Raw genomic sequence first — 15,935 nt, 5'->3', positions numbered from 1 at the left:
ATATATGATGTATGGGCTCAAAGTTCTGACTAAGAAATGATGTAGATTTTAGAAAAGTTCATTTTTTTTATCTGTTGAAAATGTTTCCTACATTTCTCTCTCTCTCTCTCTCTCTCTCTCTCTCTCTCTCTCTCTCTGTCTCTCTTTCTGTCTCTTACACACAGTTGCTAAAGATATGGATGCCAATTCATCAATTTTAGTGTTAAATTTTCAACACTCAGAGTGGCTTTCTTATTTTCAGTGGTGAAAGTTGAATCACAATGTAATAGAAGTTGTTTATTTTTGTGAAGGAGAAGAAAATGGAGTGAAATCATCCATGGGTTTTTAATGCCAGATTTTCTTATTTAGAAGATTGTTACTGATAATACGGCAGAAAATACATAGCTGTATTAGCAGGGTCATTCAGTCATAAAATTCTCTTAATATGGAAAATGACAGACCCAAGCTGTGTGCTGACAAATAAGGTCAGTGCTCACCTTTTATTCTTATAATTTCTTTTGAAATTCCCATGGAAGGCTGGAAAACTGAATGCACATTCCAGCGATATGTATGATTCTGGAAATAGCATCTCATAAATCATTAACAGGTACCAATTCTTCTAATTTTACTATTTTTACTTTTCTAAAACTGACGGTAGCAAACAGAATTAGGGAATATAATTTCAAATACATGATCCTGTAAAAACTTATCTGTAGAAATCTAAAGGAACATGATGTATAAAAAATTCCAAAATAAACATATGTACTCAAAACATTGCTGACATATTTACTTTTTCACTGAAACCAAAACACCAAATACACATTTACATATTTAAGGATTTCAAATTTAGTTGTCAGTTTAACAAAGCCCAATTTGTTGATTTTTAGCAAAACAGTAAAGTAGAAAATAAAAATAAATTGGCTTGTTCTAACAGTGTCCCAGGGGAATAAATATAGCCACTTTGGTCATTGATGAACTGTCTACAGTGGTGCAGATTAGGCAAATAAATACAAAGATTGCCTTATTTAGCTCAAGCAGGAAAAGAAATATTTTTCTTAATATTTAGTATCCCATGAAGAAGAGGTTGACAATGAAGATACTATATTCAAGAAAGCAAAATCAGTATACTTGGGGAGGGTTTTGTTTAGACTCAAAGGCACATTATCTCCTCCCCCATTTACACCATGAAAGGCCCTCATTAGCTGTTCTTCAAATGTCCAATACAGACATCAACGAGCATTTTACTTCCCAGTTTTAAGGCACCTGATCTGAAGTCATGGCATCCAAAGCTAGCTAACTGACATGTTGTGAGCATGGTTGCTTAATACTTTGTGATATTTTGTTTTTGTTGAATATCAGCAGATCACATGTATTTTTGAGAATTTGCTATTCTTCTTCTTGGTGGTAACTACTGGGATCTACAAAATTCTTTTATTGTTGAATGCTTTCCTCTGACCTGTATATGTGTTCTATGATAAGCACACCAAACCCTATCTATCTGTCTGTCTATCTATCTATCTGTCTGTCTATCTATCTATCTATCATCTATCTATCTATCTATCTATCTATCTATCTATCTATCTATCTAAGCCCTTTCATCTCTAACACTACATTCATTCCATGACTGTGATTGATTTGTACTGGCCCAACTTTTTAAAACTCCTATTAGTAAATTTCTTAATTTATAGTAGTGTTTCTAAAATATGAAATGACATATGACTAAATGAACAAAACCTTATTGTTTTTTTTTTTTGAAAAGTGATCAATTAACAAAACCTTACTGATTAATGTGGTGATAATTCCTTTGAAATTTGGCTTCTGCTTGGGATAAACTCCATTTAACAAAAGGAAAAACTAATTATATATAAACATATTTTTCTTTATAACAGAGATTTTACTGAATGAGTTCAGTCAAAGATGAAAATAGTGACTACGATGTGACACTTAAAATAGTCCATGACTAGATTACAATTGATTTGTTGAACTTGTGGGAAAATAGTTAAGGAGATAGAATTAGCTTTATAGGAAACTTTGGGAAGGATGTATTTAAAACGTATGTGTTAAAATCATAATGAAGAGTTTAAAAACTCTATAGTCCAGGCTGGCTTCGAACTTGTGATATCCTACCTCTGCATTCTTCAGCAAATCCTACTGGTGTGTGCCACCACAACCACACTTGCTAGAAGCCTAGGTAGGCTGCCTGCCTATGGAATTCCTCCACTGTCACAGTGCTATCCAAAAACACTAGGTCTAATCACTCCTATCCTCCTTATTGCCATATCCCAGACTACAATTTATACAGAGACTACTTGCGGGACCAGAAGCCACACCAACAATCAGAATGCCAGGTAGGCTCATACTATGAAGAGAGCACCTGCCTGACACTATCTGGATGGCCACTGGAAACTGTTTAGCTCAGAGACCTAGAGTAGAACCAAACACAACTTGGAAAAAAAATCATTAAAATTACTCTTTTTTTATTTTTATTGAGCTCTACATTTTTTTTCTGTTCCCCTTCCTGCCTCTCCCCTCCCCTTCAACCCTCTCCCAAGGTTCCAGTGCTCCCAATTTACTTAGAAGATCTAGTCTTTTTCTACTTCCCATGTAGATTAGATCTATGTATGTCTCTCTTAGGGTCTTCATTGTTGTCTAGCCTCTCTGGGATTGTGGTGGTTTGTAGGCTCATTTTATTCACTTTATGTTTAAAAACCACTTATGAGTGAGGACATCTGTTAACTATGTTTCTGGGTCTGGTTACCTCACTCAATATGATGTTTTCTAGCTCCATCCATTTACCTGCAAAATTCAAGATGTCATTATTTTTTTTCTGCTGTGTAGTACTCCATTGTGTAAATGTACCACATTTTTCTTATCCATACTTTGGTCCATGGTCATTTAAGTTGTATCCAGGTTCTTTTTATGACAAACAATGCTGCTATGAACATAGTTGAGCATCCTTTGGATATATACCCAAAAGTGGTATTACTGGGTCTTAACAAAGGTTGTTTCCTAATTTTCAGAGAAATTGCCACACTGACATCCAAAGGGGCTGTACCAGCTTGCATTCCCACCAGCAATGCAGGAGTGTTCCATTTACTCCACAACCTTTCCAGCATAAGTTGTCATTAGGGGTTTTGATCTTGGCCATTCTTACATGTGTAAGATGGAATCTCAGAGTTGTTTTGATTTGCATTTCTCTGATGACTAAGGATGTTTAGCATTTCCTAAAGTGTCTTTCAGCCATTTTAGATTCTTCTGTTGAGAGTTCTCTGTTTAGGTCTGCACTCCCACTTTTTTATTCAATTGTTTGTTCTTTAGATGACCAATTTCTTGAGATTTTGTATATTTTGGAGATCAGACCTCTCTGTCTGATGTGGGGCTAGTGAAGATCTTTTCTCATTCGGTAGGCTGTTGTTTTTGTCTTGTTGACAGTGTCCTTTGCTTTAAAGAAGCTTTTCAGTTTTAGGAGGTCTGTGTTGCTGGGGTTATATTTAAGAAGTGGCCTCCAGTGCCAATGCATTCAAGTGTACTTCCCACTTTCTCTTCTATAAGATTCAGTGTAGCTGGCTTTATGTTGAGGTCTTTGATCCATTTGGACTTGAGTTTTGTGCATGGTGATAGATATGGGTCTATTGTCATTCTTCTACATGTTGACATTTAGTTATTCCAGCACTATTTGTTATATATGCTTTCTTTTTTCCATTTGATATTTTTTGCTTCTTTGTTCAAAATCAGGTGTTCGAAGGAGTGTGGATTAATATCTGGGTCTTCTATTAAGTTCCATTACTCCTGTCTGTTCTTATGCCAATACCAGGCTGTTTTCAGTACTGTAGCTCTGTAGTAGAGTTTCAAGTCAGGGATTGTGATGCCTCTAGAAGTTCTTTTATTGTACAGGATTGTTTTGGCTACCCTAGGTTTTTTGCTTTTCCATATGAAGTTGAGTTCTGTTTTTTTGAGGTCTGTGAAAAATTTTGCTGGTATTTTGATGGGCATTACATGGAATCTATAGATTGCTTTTGGTAAGATTGCCATTTTTATTAAGTTAATTCTACCTACCCAAGAGCATGGGATATCTTTCTGGTGTCTTCTTCAATTTCTTTCTTCAAAGATTTAAAGTTCTTGTCATACAAGTCTTCCACGTGTTTTGTTAAAATTACTCTGAGATATTTTATGCTATTTGTGGCTATTGTGAAGGGTGTTGTTTCTTTGATTTCTTTCCCAGCCCTTTTATCATCTGTGTACAGGAGGGCTACTATTTTTTTTTTAGTTAATCTTGTATCCTGCTACATTACTGAAAGTGTTTATGAGTTGTAGAAGTTCCTTGGTAGAATTTGTCTTGTTGATCATGTCATTTGCTTTACTGAAGCTTCTCAGTTTCAGGAGATCCCATTTATTAATTGTTTCTCTCAGTGTCTGTGCTATAGGGGTTATATTTAGGAAGTGGTCATGTGTACTTCCCACTTTCTCTTCTATGAGATTCAGTATGGCTGGCTTTATATTGAGAAATTTGATCCATGTTGACTTGAGTTTTGTGCATGGTGATAGATATGGGTGTATTTTCATTCTTCTACATGTTGATATATAGTTATGCCAGCACCATTTGTTAAATATGCTTTCTTTTTTCCATTTGATATTTTTTGCTTCTTTGTAAAGAAGCAGTTGGTTGAAGATATGTGAATTAATATCCAGTCTTTGATTCCGTTCCATTGGTCCTCCTGTCTCTTTTTATGCCAATACCAAAACTACTCTTAATGATATGCTGTTTTACTCATAAATGGGTGCTTAACCAGAGAATCTTACTACAACAGCTGATGAGAGTAGATGCAGAGGCCCACTGCCAAACACTAGGAATACCCCGTGGAAGAAGGATTGTAGGAGCCAAGAGTGGTCATGAAAACCAAAATAAACTACCCACAGAATTAACTAAGCCTGGCTCAAAGGGGCTTACAAAAGGTGAACTGATAATTACGGGTCTGCATTAGGTCTCTGCATATATGTTGAAATTGTTTAGCTTGGGATTTTTATGGAACTCTTAACATCAGGAGTTGGGGTGCCTGTGACTCTTTTGTCTGCTCTTGGGACCCTTTCCTTCTAATTGGTTGCCTAGCCCAGCCTTTATCTGAGGGTTTATGCCAAATATTATTGCATCTTGCTATGCTTTGTTCAGCTGACCTCCCTGGGAGGAACAGTGGGTTTGAGAGAAAGAGGAGGATGTGGGAAAGAGAAACTATGGTCAGGATGTATTGTATAAGAGAATAAATAAAAATAAAAAAGAGTTGGAAAATCAAGATTTGTTGAAATAGATGATATTAGTTATTTAAATAATATGTCATAAATAAAACCAGATATAGGTCCATATATCTACAGCCTCCTGAATTTTCATAAAGGTACAAAAGCATTCAATTGGATAAAAGATAGCTTTATTAACAAGTGACACTTGGAAAACTGCATATCTACATGCAGAAAAATGAAGCCAACCCTTCCCTCTCTACTTGCACACAGATCAATTGCAAATGGTTCAAAGAGCTCAGTATCAGAACTCAAACTCTGAAACTTCCAAATGAAAGAGAGTAGGTGATATACTTTAGGATATAGGCTCAGGAAAGTATTTTCTTTTTTTTTTATTTTTTAAATTTATTTATTTATTAAGGATTTCTGCCTCGTCCCCACAACCGCTTCCCATTTCCCTCCCCCTCCCCCGATCAAGTCCCCCCCCCTCATTTGCTCGAAGAGCAATCAGGGTTCCCTGACCTGTGGGAAGCCCAAGGACTGCCCACCTCTATCCACGTCTCGTAAGGTCAGCATTCAAACTGCCTAGGCTCCCATTGCCAGACCCAAAAAGAGGAACATGGGATGTACTCACTCATATTTGGTTTCTAGCCATAAATAAAGGACATTGAGCCTATAATTCATGTTCCTAGAGAAGCTAAATAAGGTGAATCCAAAGACAAACACATAGGCATCCTCAGGAATATTAACCTTCATCAGGCGATGAAAGGAGACAGAGACAGAGACCCACATGGGAGCACCGGACAGAAATCTCAAGGTCCAAATCAGGAGCAGAAGGAGAGGGAGCACGAGCAAGGAACTCAGGACCACGAGGGGTGCACCCACACACTAAGACAATGGGGATGTTCTATTGGGATCTCACCAAGGCCAGCTGGCCTAGGTCTGAAAAAGCATGGGATAAATCTGGACTAGCTGAACATAGCGGACAATGAGGAATACTGAGAATTCAAGAACAATTGCAGGAAAGTATTTTCTAAATTGACTTCTAGTCTCCCTTCAAACAAGACGACAATCAGCAAGTCAGACGCCATGAAATCAAAAAGCTTCTGCATTATGAATCAAACTGTTAATACACCGAAGAACTCCACACACAATGGAAAAACAATTTTTTTGCCAGCTGCAGGTCAGACAAAGAACCAGTATTTGTAATGTGCAAGGAACTCAAAAACACTAAACACCAAGACAATATACAAATCAGTTACAAAGTTTCCTATAAAAGCAGACAAAGATTTCTCAGAAGATGAAATTCAAATGACAAATAAATGCATGAAAAAGTGTTCACCAACTTTAGCCACCATGGAGATGCAAACTAAAACCATTTTAAGATTTCATCTTAGCATATAGGTTTCACCCTTCCTCAAAGAAATATCTCCTTGCAATAGAAAGAGGAGAAGTAGATAAAACTACAACGTATCAAAATATAGAGAGTAATTTATCATATGGTGCCCAACCTCAACTGATAGACACATCTACAATATAACTCCTAGACCTAAGGCTCTGACATCATAGAAGAGAGTGTAGCAAGATTGCAAGAGTCATAGGAACAGAAAGTTTGCTGTGAGATTGTTCCCAATCAGGGTTAAAGAAACTATACTGTGAAGTCTCATCAACAAGGCTGCTTATATAAGACCCAGTCAAGCATAACTTACGCTAACATGGAAGGAGGAAATCTCATGAGACCTCAATCCTACTCAAAGAATTAGAGAAAACTACGAGGGAGTGACAGCCAAGAAAGCAGGCCAGACCCAGAGACCTCTGTGGGACTGGACGCAAGTCAGTAACTTCTACTGGAGCAGCTCTTGCAGAAACAGGTACCAGAGAGTGACTGCCAAGGGAACAAGCCCAAGCCACAGATTTCTGTGGGAGCAGGCCTGAGCCAGGGACATCTATCTGCTGGAGAATGCCTGAAAAATCAACCTCCACCAGAGCAGGCCCAAGGCAGCGACCTCCACAGAAGGCACAAGGTATTGACCACCAAGGAAGCAAGCCCAAGATAGAGACCTCAGCGGGACCAGCCCAAACCAGGGACCTCGACAAAAATAGTCTTAAGTCACTGACCTCTGCTGGAGCAGGCTTGAGCCAGACAGCAATCTCCGCCATGGCAGACCCAAGCCAGCAAACTCAGGAGGAGCAGCCTCAAGCAAGAAACCTTCTTGGAAGCAAGACCAAAGACCACTGGGATTGAAGAGTGACCACTAGGGGCACCAAGATACATCTGTGAATAACACGTGACCTCTGGAGTAGCTAGAACCATGCTCCTGACTGTACCACAGGAGAAAGCATCTGAGCCTTGGATCCACTGGTACCTGGATGATTGATCACCAGAGACACAACATCAACTACACTAATCAGAGGAAAAGATGGATAGACAAGGTATAAACATACTCATCCCCACAAAGAGCATAAAACATCAACAAAAACTAGTGGCTCTACAACAGCAAGACTTGAACACTCCAATATAGATGAAGCAGAAGAAAATGACCTAAAATATAACTTCAGAAAAATGTTTTCATTTTAAAAATGAAAAATTCCCTCAAAGAAATGAAGGAAAGGACAAACAAAAAATTGGAAGAAATCAACAAATCCCTTATATAAACCCAGGAAACAAAGCAATCAAACAGATAGAAGTGATTCAAGACTTGAAAACCAAAATAGAGACAATAAATAAAATACAAACTGAGGGAATTCTGGAAATGGAAAATATAAGAAAAAAAATGATCAGAAACCAAAATTCGAGCATAAACAACAGAAAACCAGAGATGGAAGAGAGAATCTTAAGTGCTGAAAATACAGTAGAGGAAATAGACTCATCAAAGAAAACATTAAATCTAACAAAAGCTTAATACGCAATATCCAGGAAAAAAACTAAAGCTAAGCAAAATATGGATAAAAGAAGTCCAACTCAAAAGGACAGCAAGTATATTCAACAAAATCATAGGAGAAAAATTTCCTAACATAAATAAAGATATGCCTATGAAGATACAAGAAGCTTACAGAACACTAAATAGACTGGATCAAAACCAAAAGTCCCCTTACCACAAAATAATCAAAACACTAAAGATACAGAATAAAAAAAAAATATTAAGAGCAGAAAAGGAAAAAGGCCAAGTAGCATAAAAGGCAGACCTATCAGAATTACACCTGACTTCACAATTGAAACAGTGAAAGCCAGAAGGTCCTGGTCAAGCATTATGCAGACATTAATGGACCATGAATGCCAGCCCACACTACTATACCCAGCAAAACTTTCAGTCACCACAGACTGATAAAACAAGATATTTCATGACAAAACTAGATATAACCAATACCTGGCCATAAACCCAGCTCTACACAAAGTACTAGAAGGAAAACTGCAACCCAGGGAAGGTATCTACATTCACAAAATTACAGACAATAGATGGTCTTACAGTAGCAAATTCCAAAAAGGGGAAAACACTCACAATAATATTACCAACAACAAAAGCTAAAATAACAGGAACTAGCAATCATTGGTCATTAATATCATTTAATATAAAGGAACTCAACTTACCTATAAAAAGGCACAGGCTAACAGATTAGGCATGAAAACAGATTTGCTCCTTCTGCTGCATATAAGAATTACACCTCACCCTCAAAAACAGACATTGCCTCCGAGTAAAGGGTTGGGAAAATTTTTTCCAATCAAATGAACCGAAGAAACAAGATGGTATAGTTATTCTAATATCTAATAAAATAGACTTCAAACTAAAACCAATCAAAATAGACAAAGAAGTACATTTCATATTAGTCACAGGAAAAAACCCATCAAGAGGAAATCTCAATACTGAACATATATGCCCCAAATATAAGGGTACCCTCATATGTAAAAGAAACACTACTAAAAGTTAAATCACACATTAAACCTCAGGCACTAATATTGGGAGACTTCAAGACCCCACTCTCACCACTGGACAGGTCTATCAGACAGAAAATTAACATAGAAATAAGGGAACTAACAGATGTTATGAATCTAATGGATTGAACAGACATCTCTAGAATATTCCATCCAAACATTAAGGAATATACTTTCTTCTCAGCACCTCATGGAACTTCTCAGATATTGACTTCATACTAGGTAAAAAAGCAAACCTCCACTGATACAAAAAAAATTTGGAATAACCCCATGTATCTTATCGGATCACCATAGCTTAAAATTAGAATTCACCAGCAACACTAATTTCAGAAAGCCTACAAATTCATGTGAAGGCGTAAGTCACAAACAATGCCACACCAATTTGGGGTTATGATTATTAGGGTGGTATTTATTTAAAGGGGAAAAAACTTACAGATCACTGTCCCAGGCAACAGCCCTCTATGCAACCAGGAAAGGAGTCTAGTCACCGGTGGAGCAGGAAGTGAAGAGAGAGAGGAGAGGGAAGTGGCCGCTTTTTTAAAGTGCGCCCCAATGGGCTGGTATCTCAGCAGTGATAGGCTGGAGGAGTGGGAGGACCTCCTGCAACACCTCCCCCTTTTGTTTAAATAAGAGAGTTCTAAACCTACTATGAAATTATATACAATAAATACAAATATCCTATTCTAACTAGCTTAGGTCTTGTATAATAAATAACTTGGCCAAGTCATGAGAGAAAGTAACTACATTTATATAGTCTTCAACCCCATCAAAGATCTGAGAAGGGAAATAATGTTACCTGGGTAATTAGGAAGTTCAGTAAAACAACTTCCAAAACATGCAACAAATCACAGAGACAACTGGCTACCTGGGCAATCACCCAAAATCACGTTAGCAGCGTTGAAGCAACCAACTTTGGCTAAGGCCTAACATAACTGACATACCATTTTCAAAGGCAAACAACTTTTCAAAACTATCTTACCCTGTCTTGGCAGGATATGACAGCCCTGTTTTATCCATTGATGCACGCTCTGTATCTTTGTCAGTCGTTGAGGTATGGGCATTTCTTTGCCCCAAGGCCAGTTCTGCCAAAAAGAAGGCTCCAGGTGGAGTGTCTTTGGTGCTCAACATTCTCTCGGGAATAGAGTGGTGTTGCCAGGAGCAATTGTGTCTCACTACCACAAAACTCTGAGTTAGATTAAAGGCCATTTTCTACAGCTCTTTGAAGAAGTGGAAGATTATCTATCTATACTGAGTATAATCTCTATATATCTAAAGAACCTGATTAGTCTATTATAAATGACAAACTTAGATGACTATTAGTCTATATAAATCTCAATATCTATCTAACTTAAAGACTAAGACAATAAACGACTGTGAAACAAATGAGGACAATGACCTCCAAATATAAACAATGTACAAATATACATTGCAGTAGGTAAATATATATCAATACACAAATATTATATAAGTATCTTAATCAGAGGTAGAAATGTACACTGCAATATGGTAAATATATACTAAATATATATATATATATCAATACAATATATGTCAATATATAAAAAATGTTTTAAACAGAGGTAGAAACATGCATGCGTACAATAGTCAATATAATTTAACTTTGTATCAATATACAAGAATCTATACCAATATATTTGTCTAAAGACAGTAACTCACAATTACAAATCTATTATCCCATCATCCCTCTTTTTTTTTTTCAAAATGATCCCTGAGCTTATAAAATTCCTCCCCCAACCATCAATCATATACTAATTATAATCAACCCCTAAATGATGTCCCTAAACCCAAGGGCAAACTTTACTGGGAGAGGGGACGTCGTTCTCTAGAATTACTTCCAGCTGTCATAGGGGCGACGTTCTTTCTGGGGGATCCTGTGAAAGTAAAATGATGGTTAAATTTCAAGATCAATGTCTTTTAAAATTGCAAATAGTCTCTGAGTATTTTTGTGCAGGTCTGGCCAAAATGTTGTATAAGATGTGTACCATTTCTGCTAACCATGTTGGAACTGTCTTGTGCAGGTGGTACCCAAAGCAGGTCTTGTAGTAGCGCTATCAGTATCATGACGTCATATCAACCAGGTGGAGTTGTTGTTATGGGGCCCCATGTTTTTCCTGGAAACTTCAAATGTCACTTCAGGAAAAACTCATTGTTCATTATGAAAAACTTAAACATTAATTATATAGACATATATAGACATATATATATATATATATATATATATATATATATATATACATATTCACTGAAAGGCATGATAGATATGTTCAATGAAAAGTATGATAGATATGAAGAAAAGCAAAGATGTTTTCTAAACTCATATTTCTTTCTGTCCCATAATCATGGCTCTTGACATGAGACAGAAACTCCAGATGACTCAGAAAAGAGCAAACCACGCGGCAGAGACTACGTGGGCCTGTGGAGTTTAAATCCACGTGGGGAGGCCAAGGCCGCCTGTGGCTGAGGAAGGGAGGGCTCTGGCCAAGCCGAACTAGCGCCCGCCAAGCCGAACTCGCGGCTGTGATTGGGGAAAGGAGAGGTTCTAAAACCAAACTTTGGGTGACAAAATGAAGGCATAAGTCACAAACAATGCCACACCAATTTGGGGTTATGATTATTAGGGTGGTATTTATTTAAAGGGGAAAAAACTTACAGATCACTGTCCCAGGCAACAGCCCTCTATGCAACCAGGAAAGGAGTCTAGTCACCGGTGGAGCAGGAAGTGAAGAGAGAGAGGAGAGGGAAGTGGCCGCTTTTTTAAAATGAAAGAGACCAAGCCCCAATGGGCTGGTATCTCAGCAGTGATAGGCTGGAGGAGTGGGAGGACCTCTTGCAACATTCATGGAAATTAAACAATGCTCACTTAAATCATCAATGGGTCAAGGAAGTAATAAAAGAAGAAATAAAAAACTTCCTAAAATTCAATGAAAATGAAAACACTAATGACCACACAACATACCCAAATTTATGGAACACAATGAAAGTTAAGAGGAAAATTTATAGCACTATATGCCTACATAAAGAAGATGGAAAAATCACACACTAGTGAGTTAACAGAACACCTGAAAACTCTAGAACAAAAAGAAGCAAACTCACCCAGGAGGATTAGATGGCAGGAAATAATCAAATTGAGATCTGAAATCAACAAAAATAGAAACAAAAAAAAACAATAAAAAGAATTAATGAGACCAAGAATTGGGTCTTTAAAAAGCCAACAAAATCACCCTTAATCCAAACTAACCAAAAGAGAGAGAATGTTAAAATTAACAAAATTGGAAATGAAAAGGAGACATGACAACAGAGACAGAGGAAATCCAGAGAATCATTAGATCATCTTTTGAAAACCTGTACTCCACAAAATGGGAAAAGTTAAAATAAATGGACAATTTTCTGCATAAATATCATTTACCAAAATTAAGTCAAGACTAGAAAAGCAAATTAAATAGACCTATAACTGCTAAAGAAATAGGGTCATTAAAAAAATCCCAACCAAAAAAAAAAACCAGCATCAGATGGTTTCAGCACAGAATTCTACAAGATTTTCAAATAAAAACTATTACGAATACTCCTCAAATGATTCCACACAATAGGAACAGAAAGAACATTGCCAAACTCTTTTTTATGAAGCTACACTTACTCTGATACCCAAACTACACAAAGTCATTACTAAGAAAGAGAATTACAGACCAGTCTCACTCATGAACATTGGTGTAAAAATGCTCAATAAAATACTGGCAATACAAATTTAAAAACACATCAGAAAAATCATCCACCATAATCAAGTCGGCTTCATCCCAGAGATACAGGGATTGTTCAACATACAAAAATATGTCAATGTAGTCTTCCATATAAACAAACTGAAGGAAAAAAAAACCCAAACCACATGATTATCTCATCATATGCTGAAAATACAAAATACAACATCCCTTCATGTTAAAGGTCTTGGAAAGAGCAGGGATACAAGGAACATACCTAAGCATAATAAAGGCAATACAGCAAACCAACAACCAACATCAAACTAAATGGAGAGAAATCAGGAATAAGGCAAGGTTGTCCATTCTCTCCATATCTATTTAAATTGTATTTTAGGTTCTAATTAGGGCAATAAGACAACAAAAGGAGATCAACAGGATTCAAATCAGAAAAGAAGAAATCAAGCTCTCACTATTTGGCAAAGATATGAAAACTTACATAAGTGACTCCAAAAATTCTTCAAAGGAACTTCTACAACTCATGAGTGCCTTCAGTAATGTAACAGGATACAAGATTAAATCAAGAAAATTTGTAGACCTCCTGTACACAGATGATAAATGGGCTGTGAAAGAAATCAGAGAATCAACACCCTTAACAAGAGCCACAGATAACATAAAATATCTTGGAGTAACTCTAACTGAACAAGTGGAAGACCTGCATTACAAAAACTTTAAATCTTTGAAAAAAATGAAGAATACACCAGGAAGTGGAAAGATCTCTCATGCTCTTGGGTAGGTAGAATTAACATGCTAAAAATGGCAATCTTACCAAAAGTAATCTACAGATTCAATGCAATGCCCATCAAAATCCCAGAAAATTTTTTCACAGACCTCAAAAAAAAAATACTCAATTTCACATGGAAAAGCAAAAGACCCAGGATAGCCAAAACAATCCTGTACAACAAAGGAACTTCTGGAAATATCAGAATCCCTAAACATGAACTCTACTACAGAGCTACAGTACTGAAAACAGCCTGGGATTGGCAATAAAACAGACAGAAGGACCAATGAAACCAAATTGAAGACCCAGATATTGATCCACATTCCTATGAATACCTGATATTTGACAAGAAGCATAAAGTTTAAAAATAGAAAAACAAAAGTATATTCAACAAATGTTGCTGTCATAACTCAATATGAACATGTAGAAGAATTAAAATAGGTCCATATCTATTGCCATGCATAAAACTCTAGACCAAGCAGATCAATGATCTCAACTTACATGCAACCAGAGTGAACCTCATAGAAGATAAAATGGGAAGTACACTTGAACGCATTGGCACAAAAGACCACCTCCTAAATATAACATCAGAAGCACAGATACTGCAAAAAACAATTAATAAATAATAAACTGAGAAGCTTCTATAAAGCAAAGGACATGGTCAACAACACAAAATGGCAACCTACAGAAAGGGAAAAGATTTTCACCAACCTCTCATAGGACAGGCGGATGATTTCCAAAATGTACAAAAACTAAAGAAATTGCTCATCAAAAGAACAAATAATCCAATAAAAATGAGGTACATACCTAAACAGAAAACTCTCAACAGATGAATCTAAAATGGTTGAAAGATATTTTAAAAAACCCTCGAAATCCTTAGCTATCAGAGAAATGCAAATTAAAAAAACTTTGAGATTCTATCTTACAACTGTAAGAATGGCCACAATCAAAAACACTGTTGACAACTTATGCTGGAGAAGATATGGGATAAAGAGAACACTCTTTCATTGTTGGTGGGAGTGCAAGCTGGTATAACCACTTTGGATTTCTCTGAAAATTAAGAAATAACATTCCTCAAGTCCCAGCAATACCACTTTTGGCTATATACCCAAGGGATGCTCAGTCATACCATGAGGATATATACTCAGCTATGTTCATAACAACATTATTTGTTATAGGCAACACTTTGAAACAACCTAAATACCTCTCTCATGAAGAATGAATGAGGAAAATGTGGCACATTTACACAATGGAGTACTACACAGCAGAAAAAAAAATAATGACTTCTTCAAATCTGCATGTAAATGGATGGATCTAGAAAACAATCCTCCTGCAAGAGCAGTCCACTCTCTAAGCTACTGAGCCTCTTCATCCTTGTTTTCATTCATCCTTAAAACTTCCACTCAGATTTTATACTCTTTATGAAACTATTTCTCCTTCTTTCTTGTCTTGTGCTAATCATTCACTTCTGTTTACTGGCTGCAGCCATATCATTTGTCCGGTGTCTCCCTATCAATTTTTATTATCTATCATAATATCACTTATTCTGTTCCACAAGTTAACAGTCAGGAATTTAAGTGTTTGTGGTGGTTTGAAAGAAAATGGCTCCCAGAAGGAGTGGCACTGTTAGGAAATGTAGCCTTATTGGAGCAGGTGTGGTCTTTTTGGAGGAAGTGTATCACTGTGGCAGCATGCTTTGAGGTCTTAGATGTGCTCAAGCCACACCCAAGGAGTCAGACCACTTCCTATTGCTTGCCTATCAAGATGTGGCATTCTCAACACCGTGTCTTCCTGCACAATACCACACTAATCCATAATGATAATAGACAAAACCTCTGAAAATGTAAGCCACTCTAATTCAATGTTTTTTTCTTTATAAGAGTTGCTATGGTCATGGTGTCTCTTCACAGCAATATAAACCCTAAATACAACAATGTTAAATATTGCAACTTAGATGTAGTACCAAAAGACAACACTGAATGCTAAAGTTCAACATACAGAAAGCAGAAACCTGATGATAGAAAGGAATGTCTCTACAAGTACACACGTAAATAATTTTAACAAAACTTTTCCAAGGGAGCACACTAAACTTTCCCATACCTATCAACCAAGACACAAATGCGATCAAGGTCATGTAGCATTTGCTACAACTGTCTATCTTTGCATTCATGTACCTCTGTGGAAGACTCTTAAGGTTGATCAAAAGTATCACTTTTGGTGCCATTTAATATTAAGTTCATATTTAACTTTGCATGCTCACCTAAAAAATAAAGGCTTATCACTGATACTTTCAATAAAATAGCAA

This window comes from Microtus oregoni, unplaced genomic scaffold, assembly GCF_018167655.1.
Source record: "Microtus oregoni isolate MIOR12 unplaced genomic scaffold, Mior012 000034F_ref0000314, whole genome shotgun sequence".
In the NCBI taxonomy this organism is placed as follows: domain Eukaryota; kingdom Metazoa; phylum Chordata; class Mammalia; order Rodentia; family Cricetidae; genus Microtus; species Microtus oregoni.
Note: the sequence above shows the minus strand (reverse complement) of the source record.